Source organism: Fukomys damarensis, unplaced genomic scaffold (genome assembly GCF_012274545.1).
Source record: "Fukomys damarensis isolate Sample0158 unplaced genomic scaffold, DMR_v1.0_HiC HiC_scaffold_16, whole genome shotgun sequence".
NCBI lineage: Eukaryota > Metazoa > Chordata > Mammalia > Rodentia > Bathyergidae > Fukomys > Fukomys damarensis.
This window is the reverse complement of record NW_022900928.1, coordinates 47,626,056-47,637,680: the sequence shown is the minus strand read 5'-3', so window position 1 is coordinate 47,637,680 and position 11,625 is coordinate 47,626,056. Positions and strand designations below refer to the sequence as shown.

The 11,625-nt window shown below is 34.2% G+C and overlaps 1 pseudogene; it reads left to right on the top strand.

Moving 5' to 3' along the window:
- Nucleotides 1–884: 884 nt before the first annotated feature.
- The window catches only part of LOC104874833, a 40,782-nt pseudogene continuing 30,041 nt past the window's right edge, over nucleotides 885–11,625 (top strand).

The window sequence follows — 11,625 nt, the reverse complement described above, 5'->3', positions numbered from 1 at the left end:
TATACATTTCAGGCAGTGTCACACTAATGATTAGAGGTTGAACATTAGTAACATCTATAAATAAGCACAGTTTCCTTAAAAGACACTATTAAAAGTTAATAAATCTAGATGAGAGTTTGTCATTTAATATTTTATAATTGTATAAAGGTAGCTGATGAATAATATGAAAATTTAAATATCTTTCAAGATAATAACAAAAACCTAATAGTTTTCTATTAACATAATAATGTCAACTAATTGTTATACAAAATTCCATTTACTCTCTTGATTTCAAATTTTCCCTGTGAAACATTAAAAATTCTATGTGTTAATATTGTACAGGAAGTTGACTTTTATAAAACAACCATAACTTATAAAATAAATAGCAGTTTTCTGGCCATACTTTTAAATTTCCAAATGCCCAGTATCCATATGAGAATATAATAGTTGAACCTACTTCTTCCACTTAAATACAGGTATAACTGACCTTCTGGGTATTCAAAAACAGGCTTGAAGACCAAAGCTAAAAAAAGATATGTGGGCTACAAGGACAGCCAATATTTTGGCCCTTGCCTTCCAAGGTTAGCCACAGGACCATGGATGTGATGGGATCCCTCTAAAAATATCCTGAAACTCCTGTGAGTCACACAAACTCCTGCTCAGGGAAAGTGCTGCACCCCAGAGGACAGGAGACAACCAGTTTACATTGTGCTAAAAGGAGATCACCAAGAGAGAAATGTTTCCTATGCTTCCAACTATGGTCAAACAGAACCATGACACATCCTGGCAGATGACATTCACGGAGCAAAAGACTATAGAGGAGTTAAGAGGCTCCTCACAACATTAGAGGCAGCCAAGTTAGATAAAAGCTAATATACAGTCAGAGAGAGGCTGAGAGGTTAAGTATGTCAGTGAAAGATGGAGATATCAGAATTGTGGCTGGAGGTGCATCTGAAGCAGGTGAGGCATGCAGATTAAAATCATAATGGCCAGATTTACATACTTCCCTAAGAATGGATAAAATTTGAAATTATACTTTAGTTGTACTACCCAGCCCATTAAGCCCAGGTATGGATAAAACAACTGAGTGAGTCATGAGAACTTTACCTGAACCCATCCCTTCTTCAGAAAGTTACTATTTTAGAAGTCCTAAAAAAACCAAGGTTAAAGATGCCATTCATATGCCCTTGCTACAAGCCCCTCTTCCCTTTTGGCTCAATAGTAGCTAAGTGGCTCTACTGGTAGCCTTATTGGTTGATGATAGTTTGACCCATGATGTACCCACTTCATGTTTTTGCCTTATAAAATATTCTCAAAAAGATGACCTTGGTGGCAAGCAACTTGGAACACCTGCTGTCAGGAGCTATTCCTATTCTCCATTCCTATTTTCATTTTTCATCAGGGGACACAAATTTAAACCTGGCAGATCTGACTAGAGCAGGTTGGATATTATATTTCTCCTATATTATTTTGTCTCCAAAATTAATCCCCAAGGAGCTCTAACTAACATTAACACACAAACACTCACATGCATATACGCATATACATGCTATATATGTGAATATCTATATATGTTAATTTGATTAACACAGTCTTACTTTGACTTGGTCTCATATATCTAGCAGAAAAGAGTACAAACAAAAAGATAAATAGAGAGAGTAAAAGTAATATTAAACAAAAAGCTAGGATAGATATAAAGGGTAGCTCCAAACTCTGCTCTAGTCTCTGGTGGCAGTTTCCAGCTACACCTGTAATAAATTGCTTATGGTTTGTGAAAACGCCATGGTAAAGTTATGGAGCCATACAGAAATCTTTAAATTCCTTAACTAAAATAGTCATTGAAAAATGTGGATACCTCAATTTCCTCACAGCCAAAGCAGAGAAGTTTAAGCATTCATAAATAAAACTTGTTGTCTTTGGATAAATAATTCCCATCATGTGGAAGAAGATCTTAAAACAATTTTGTTTTAAAAAATAAGATAACAGGAAACATCCATGAACAGGTAGATATAGGCCATGCTAATTACAAGCTCTATTTCGGTCTTAACAACAGTGTCTGGACTTGGTGCCTTGCCTTAATCACCCCATCTGACTTTTCAATCATTTTATATGTTTGGGCCATAAATTCTTAATCTCTTGTAAAATGTGTTTCTTTTCACATAGAGGATGTCAGATGGAGCCAATAGTAAATATGCCAGACTCCTTTTAACAGGGTCCACTACACTAACCCTCCGGAGGGAGCCCATGACTGCTGACCACCAGAATAATTTCTTTCATGGGCCTCTTGTATCAGTCCTCTAGAGAACATCCAGATGCCATTCCTGCTTCCTCTTAAGCTCAAAAACTTAGATTGGTCATTGCCCCCATACCTTAATGGGAGTTAGGGATGCACCTTCAGAAGGGGAAATGTAAAGGCAGATTAATTTAGTTTACAAGTAGGCCATTAGTAAGAAACAGGCACAAGAGAGTCAGTGGGTTACAAAGTAAATAACATGTACACTGAATTAAGAGCAAATTCAAGCCTTACAGCTAACTAAGCTTTAAAAAATGTAAAAGCACACACAGGAAAAGGGGATAAAGAGTCAAGATGAAAACCATAACTCTCAGGAAACAAATTTCTCAGCCAGAGTACTCTTAGTTAACAACTCTTCCCTGTCTCCAGGATAAGTTTTGAGGAACTTAGAAATATAGAGCAAGAGATTTGTTTTAAACGTGTTTTCCTTTAAATTTTGCCACCTAAGTAACTAATTTTCTTTAAACTGTATCTTACAAAGGCTAAACCCTAATTGCTTATTCTAAATCATTGGAGTCACATGCAGTAGGTAATCACTAGATAACTAAAGGAGTTCTAGTGCTTTGCATGTCCATAAATGAATAAGGCAAAGTAAAGAGCCCAGCATATTTTCTAGAACTCCTCTTGCCTACTAGGAGCCTTTTCTTTTCTTCTTATATTTCCAATAAACAGTTATCCTTTAATCTTTCTGTCTTCAATTTTATTTTCAACTTAATTAGACACTAGGCTCAGTTTGCAATGTGATAGCTGTGTCAATAATATCCCTAATTCTAACCAATCTGTTTAAAAGATTTAAGAACTAAATAATAAAATCAACAACTTTACAGTATAGTTACTTAGCACATGAAATTTTATGAATCTTTGCACATAGAGTATCTCAAATCGCTCAAACTTTGCAGTAAATTACGTATTATTATTCTCACATTTTAGATAATCAAAATCAGATATTTAAAGATTAAGAGACTTGGACCTGATCACAGAATGAGAGTCTTTATGGAATCAAAAAATTCTGAATTGCAAAAATAGACATGCTCATCTGTGGAGCTGTTAGCTAGGTAGCCAGTTGGCAAAATGGGACTTCAAAAGTTAGATTTTCTTTTTTCTATAAAGACAAGATGTTTTCCCCGTACTTCCTTAGACCTACGGCAGAAACTGTTAACCCCATTCTATTGTCTTAGCCCAGATGAATGTAAGGAAGATGCAGATGTGGGCACTAGGAGGCCAAAGTCCAGTGTCATTTCTACTGACGAGGGAGGGTTGAGGGTAGGTTCTAGAAAGGGATGAAGTAAGTCTGGGTATATCTATTATCTCAGTCTGCTATCTCACTGTATTCTCTCCCTCCACTCTTCCTTGCTATGAAAGATCCTAGCACAACTATATAGACAGTGAGATGGTGATTTAGTTGTGAGACGTCTCCGTTTCCTTGGAGCTAGCTTTGAATAAATCTTTTTTTTCTTTTTTACCAAAATAAATGGTCCCCTTTGATTTAATCAGAAGAAAACAAACTTGAGAATATGGACCTAACTGGACAGTAACAATTGCATTTGTTTCCTCAGCCAACTTTAATATAATAAGATCAATCAAAACATTGTACGTTCTCTGCCAAATTCAACAAGGCGTGGTACTGGTAAGGTTTCAAGAGTCATGTCTGACAAATATGTCATGTAGACATTTAGAGAGAAAAATCAATGATAAATGCCAGGAATTATGTTTCTTTACATAAAATTCCATTCATTTCCACAATGTTGTAAGTTATACATTATTACCTCTATTTGATAGTCAAGGAATCAAAATTCAGAAAGAATAAGTAATATACTCCAAGAGACAACCCTAGCAATAACTGAAATGGAACTCATACCTAATTTCGTACAATTCCACATCCCCCAAATTGCCTTCCACTCTACTTCACTCTTTCTTAGAGGTATAAATATATTATCAGCAATTTATAAACCAGAACATAAGAGGTATTATTTCACTCACAGGATGAAATCACCCCTGGCCCAAATGCCTGCAGTTAATATGTAGAAAGAAATGCTAAAGAATCAAGAGTAATTAAGCCTTGAGCCCAAATTTCTCTATTTTTTAGGTTGATTTTTCTGGACCTTTTTTTGTCTTTTGCTCTTAAATATGTAGAATAATTAGTTCAAAGGCTACCAAAGAGAAGGCTTAGATGCTGTATAATTAACTTACTTTGTTAGAGAAGAATTTATTTTTTTCCACTCAGCTAATTTTAAATGACATGATACTTAGAAAGTAGAATATGGTAAACTACAGTTTTGTGCAAATGTTGAAATTTTAGAATTTAACACAAAACTATAATATGCTGTAACAAAGGAGATATCAAAAAAGATACAGTGTTCAATGGGAGGCCATGCCTTGACACAGTGAGAATTTAGACCCTCACTTTCTTGGTCCTTGCTTGTTTATGCCCTTCTGAAAGAAAGTCAAGGAACAAAGGCCATTTGTAAGTATAGGCCGACTTTATTGTGAAGTACATATATAGGTAGTTACACCTTCAAGCAAGAAGGCCAGCAATGAAACATGGAGTTTGGATACATTTTTTTGCACCCAAGTTACTCTTGGGGTTTGGCATACTGAGGCAATTATAATGTTCATCAGTCACATTTTACTTAGATGTTACCTGGGAATTGTAAAATGTCTTCCTGTACTTTATAGATGGTCAGTGTTTCTTTGGGGATTTATTAATGTAGAAACTTACAAAAGATACTTTCTTAATTTGAGCCAAATCCCAGTGTTAGCAGGAAGGTCTGTAAAGAACATTCCCCTTCCTAATATCATTGGATAGCAGGTTATGGCAGCCAGGAATACGGTAAGCCTTTCCTGGAGTTAGAAGTCCAGGTAAACAGGTATCAGAAGGAATTTGCTCAATGTATAAATTTAAGATGTCACTGTGATATGTGCAATCTCTCTGGGATTGAAACCTAACAAATGATTATGAATGTATTGTGTGTTGATGTATTTCTATAACTAAATAAGCAATACAAACTATTTTGGACACCCCCTTTGTCTCTCAGGCCTGCTTACATCTAACCATCTGCCTAACATTATTATCCGCAAAGAAAGAGATATTCCCAGAATAAGAATACTATATCTGTGCTAATGCAGGTGCCAAGCAAGACAAAGGATAGAGGAGTAGATACAACATCAGATGACAGAGCACATCAAGCTTATCCATGTCAGGTTACAAAAGCAGTAACCAAGATCCAAATACCATTCATCTTACAATAGTTTAAGGTAACAGGATGAAATAAGTCTTGCTTATAGGATTTCTCTTATTAATGTCATTGTTTTCTCTAGGATTTCTGAAAGAATTGGATGTGTAATAGATTGAAATATATGTATTAAGTTTGCAAATCAAATTGAGTCCAAACTAATCATGTATTCTATGAATTACACTTGTTAAGTGTAATTATGTTAAGATGACAAATTTTTTTTTTAGTAATGCCGTGAGCTCTACTGATTTTCTAAATGTATCAAATATTTATGTTTATCCTAGACATGACATAAATTGAGTGATAAGGACTCCACAAAAGTACCTAAATAAAAAGGATTATAAAACAATATTGCATAGAATAACCTCTAAGTTGAAATATGGTAGTCTTTAAAAACAGGGTTAAGAGTCCTTAAAGATGATAATGAATTCTTCAAATGACATTCTTTTCTTTATTGGTACATTTTAGACACACAATACAGTTACATTCATCATTGGGATCTTTTACCTTTACATGATGTATCTTGGTTCTTATTTTTTCCCCATTCCCCTGGCCTCCCTTCACCCCTTCCACCCTTTAGACTAATGAATTCTTATAAATACTGAGTTTTATGTGTCACCTTTGAAATCATAACAAATGGATTATTAGAAAGCTTTTTAAAATATTTACATCTTATACTTTTAACAAGATAATTGATGAAGGTGTGATGAAAATTTAGATAATTCAAGGAAAAAAGTTTTAAAATTATCAATGACCATTAAAGAATTTGTGTTATATTTTATACCTATTGTTATTTGCTATATTTCTATATCTATTATGTCTATTTCCATATCTATTATATCCCTCAAGCTATGCATATATCCTTAGTAAGAATTAAAAACTAGAACAAAACATTTGAAACTTATTCTTGCTTTCAGCATACTCAGTTATAATTATGTTAATGAATCATAATTATCATTTAATCTATAGTTTCCCATTTTACAGTCACACAGTAATGCATTTTACCATCTTTCAGTACTAAGATTTTTCAGTCATTTTCAATGTTTTATAAGCATGAATGTATGACCATTATGTCTCTGTATATCTTTGTGCACTTATTCAATCATTTATTTTAACAATGTGCTAGAATTGTAATTAACAAAGAAAATCAATAAATTTTTTAAACATTTTGCAGCATATTCCAAACTATCTCCTTGAAAGTTGGTACCAACCTAGATTCATGCAGAAAGTGTGAGCATGGGAAATGTCCAGTGAGGGCTGAGTTGATTTGACATTTGGCCTATTCATATGCTTCCCACAAAGTTGTCCTTGGCCTATCCTGTCGGCCTTATGCAAAAATCAAATACCATCTAAGTAACTGACACAATGAACCTGAAAGAAATGAAACTACTGGAAAGATTACTGAGCTCCTCCTCCAAAGCTGGGAGAGTAAGTGTGCCATGTGTGACTGATGAAACCACATTTAATGAATCCCTGGGGTCTTCAGCTGCGGCTTCCACATTTCCCTATTCTATGCTTCTTTTATTTCCTCAAGGAACTGCCAATTTATTTTGAATGCTAAACACAGTGAATGTTGTTCCACCCACTCCTCTCACTGCCTTGTCATAGCTATACCTCAATCTGAAAGAAAAGCCTCCTTAACAGTTTCCACAGTTTGCTTTCATTTGATTCTTCTTTTCAGACTTCTTTAGCGGTCTCACAGTGAGTTAATGCATATATAGTTTCCTAGTGCAGAAATACAAGAGAAGTAAAACTCTTTGTGTTTGAGTATGTGCTTATACACTAGCTTGAGTGCCTTGATCTATCATTAATGTATTTCTAACCATATTTTTATAGATTATTCAAAATAATGTAAATAATAATACTTTTAAGCTGTTCCAGCAGGTATTTTCCTCAGTTGTCTGCCATCCTAGCCTTTTAGTAAGTCCTTGAAGAGAAATTTAATTATTTTTTTCACACAATCACTAAGCTATAGAGAATTAGCTGTGGGTTAGAATTATTTGTTGTCTTGGTAAAGTGTACCAAGCACCATTCTTTATTTTCTTAAACCTTTTTAAATAGTTATTTTAATGGATTTAAGCATTTTGATTACTTCCTACTGAGACTAGAGGCTATGTGTAATATTGGCTTTGTTTTAGAAATGTTTGTCCATCAATATATTGTTAATGTCTATTTTTATTTTTCTGACTACAGAATAGTTTCAGAACTCCAAACTTCCTATGGCTGTATATGTTATTTTTTGACGGAGTTATCTATTTTTCCCAATCATGATGAAAGTGTATCAAATATAACAATAAAAATCAATTAACATTGAAGGGCTGTCTACTAAACAATCATATGAAATGTGAACAATATTTGAAGAAGGCTGTTACCTTTTCATAGTGCTCACTTGTCTATCAGCTTAACATTTTGAATCTAAAGTATTTCAAACAAAAAAGAGCTATTGAATGTAATATAAAGAGGAATGCATTTTAAGATTCTTTTCCCCTAATGCTTAAAATTTAGAAAATATAGTTGCTTTCATTGAAAATGTTTATGTTTAATTTCTATGCTATTAAAAAAATCACAATGTGGTGAAACATATATTGACTGGAGTCTTTTTCTAACAGGTTGGAAGTATAAATTTACAATTGCAATTTTGCAAATTTTCTTTTCATTCTTAAATGCACTGAATTTTGTTAAAATATTTTGGAAATAGTCTTACTAAAGTTTTTGTAGATTCCTTATGCTGACCCCTCCTTATGATATATGAAATATGGTGAAAATAAAATGTACATATCCCAGACAGTGGTTAATGAGACTACGAAACCCCCATTGTTTTCTACCTGCTAACTTATGCAATTATTTTCCAGAATAAATCCTATATTTGTTTTGGATAACCCTTTCCCTAAAAGAAAAGGGATAAGTGGAAATACTGGATGTGCTTCAAGGTAGTTCAACTTGAGAAACAATTCCTGAGATCTACTCTTTATTAAAAAACAGACATGATGAAAAAGTATTGGAAAATATTAGAGAAATGTTTCACATTTATGTAAATATTCAAGAACAATCAGACCACAGTGGTAACCGAAAAAAGAAAGGTATTAAAATAGATATGTGATTTTATTGGGGAAACAGATGCTTGACTAATTCAAGATATCAACAAGGATGTGAAAACAGTAGGCTATAAAGTCACCCCGTGATGTGTCAAAGCTTAGAATTTGTAAAACATGCAGTTCACTGAACTGTTGGCTTGTGTGAACTGCTGTTGCTGTTAAAACTGGATTTCTAAAACTTTCCTTGATTTCTTTATTACATAACCACCCACAGCTTAAAGTATACTAATTATAGCTATAACTTTAAAACATTATTCACTGAAAATGTAGCAATGCTAACACTAAAACAAAAAATTGGAAGGGCAGCTACAAATTGTAAAAGAAATTATTACAACATTTGCTTCAAACACCTCTTTGAGGGGGAAGGAAAATTCTTTTTTTCTCAATCCATTCTCATTTCCCTAATGTTTCTGGCAGTGCCTAGGCTGATTTCATAAATATGTTAATCTAGGTAATTGTTGTAAAGTAATCTGATCTCAATTAAATTTCTTAGCAGGAACATACCACATTGAGTGGCCTGTCAATATGTTTAAAACTATAGATTATAAAAAAAAAAGAACTTTATCTAATGGAGATCAAAGTGGTATAAGAATTCAGAAAGGAAAATGTGCCATATCTAAGATTCTTCATTCAGAAAGTACGTATTATTTGACTGAGAACTAACAGATAAATACCTGCATACTACAACAAGATCAATCCTGACCGGTCAAAATTTAACCCTCCCTAGGGAAATGGTATTCACATACAAATCTTTTTCTTGATGTTCACGAATTGTATCTCCTGATTTCTGTTTCCTCTTATCCCTCTCAGATTCCTTTGACACTGGGTTATTTGTATTTCTTTCAGCTAGCAGTTTCCAGATTTAGTCATGGATTGTGTGTGCCCTTTGTATTAGAAGGTAATACCAAAAAAAAAAAAAGTAATACTTATATAGGAATAATGTTATCCATATGATATAGGGTAAATATTATAACTCCCAACCTGGTACATGTCATACTCTTGAGTTCTTGTTCCAAATCCAAGAATTAATTATAATTAAAAAATGGGGGTTAAAAGTAGAAAGTATTTATTGAGAGATCCAGCTCCTGCGAGACAGAATGGCTTCCCAATGCATTGCCAAGGACTTCAGGGGATGTTTTATAAAGCATAACCATTTGGGTACAACATGGGTTAAAGCTATGATCAACCAATAAGTTTACATTTATAGTCACTTAATAGTGATCAAATGGAGAAGCAAGTCACTTAGCCAGTGTACATGGAAAGAAAAAAAGCTTTTCAGAAAAGTGATGGGTCCAAAAGTCTTAGTCACCTACCAAGGTGACTGATGTCTATCTAGACTTTATTAGACCAGGTATTACCATTTATCTCATCTCTTGGGGAAGTATGTAGGATTGGTCATTTCCTCTTTATCTTGATGACTGATTTCCAACAGACGAGCCTCCAGTCACAGTAATGTGTTTTTTATCTTTTGCACTGACTCTCTGCCTATAGGGCCCAGTGTTATCTGACTGCCTATAATATTCCTACCTAACTTAGCTATCTATAATAATTGCAGCTGCATTTGCTCCTATTCTTCAATTTTATTACATTCAAGACAAATGCAGTGGGATTTTGAACATGCACTAAAAATTCCAGGAAGAATTTACAGTCCAGAGAAGATAATCCAGTGTGGATCTTGGGAATACATAGATCATGATTTTAGTAGTTTCTGAGTTATAAATTTGCAGGAAGACACAGGGAAAGTGGTTTTCTTGGTAATTCACAGTTCTACCCTTTTCTGTATTATTTGTTTATCTGTGTTTTAGGCCATTTTTTAAAATCTGCTTGACCTACCTTGTTTATTTTCCAGTTTGAATTCCCTGCTGAGTGCAGAGAGAGACCTGAGCTTTTTATTTCGGGAGGTACAAATCAAGAATGGGGTTGATATAAGGAGAAAATGAGACAGACAGAAGTTACTCACTTTATGTAGAGTTTGGCTAGTCTAAACTCAATTTACCAAATCAGAAATTTGGGGCTAAATCACAAAAAAAATGCAATATTCATTTGCCACATTTGGCAGATACATATTCTAGATCTATTAGCCTCAGAATCCTGTAGTAGATGCTGGAAATTCTGATCCTGATCTTGACTTAACAGTCATTCAATTTATGACACCCCATACACATGCACACATTGACACACTGTGGGGAGTATTGAGTGTTTTAATTGTAGATGCATATTTAATTCACACATAGGCTTTTATTTTCATGTTAATAATTAAGACAGTTCAAAAATATTGCAGCTTTTTAGAAAATTCTATAAGAGGAGGGCCAAATTAGCTGTGTTCTAGTCTCTGTCTACCATACTGTCACAATGTTCTCAAATAGATCATGGATATTCTACATTGTAAGTAAAACAGACACAGAAAAAAGTAACCACTAACTGGGCTGGGGATTTAGTTCAGTGGCTCTGTGCCTGCTTTGCAAGTACAAGGTCTTGAGTTCAATCCCCCATACCAAAAAAAAAATTCACTAACCAAATTATGACAAATATACAGTGTTTTGATTTATAATAAATGTCTCGCCAAAACCTCATGAGCTCATAGATGGGACTTTTGGAAGGTATCTTGATCATGGGGTTATGATATTTATCAATGGATAAATCTATTTATGAGTTTATAGCTAAATGTGGTATTGGGAAGAGAAGCCCAGTTGGAAGGTTGGGTCACTAGGGGTATGGCCTGGAATGGTTCATCTCTCTTCCTCCTCCCTTGATCTCTCTCTCTCTCTCTCTTTCTCTCTCGCTTCCTGTCTACCATGTCATGAGCAACTCTCCTCTGCCGTACTCCAACATGTCATCCTGCCTTGGAGTCAGATGTCTACGGACTAAAATCTCTGCAAAGTGTAAGCCAAAATATACTTTTCCCCCTTTAATTTGTGGGTATTTTGCATTGTGCCTAGCAGCAAGGGAAGTAACTAAGACATAGTAAGAGCAGGACATAATCTTTGCTGTTTTAAACTACTGTAAATTTGGGCTTGCTTATCAT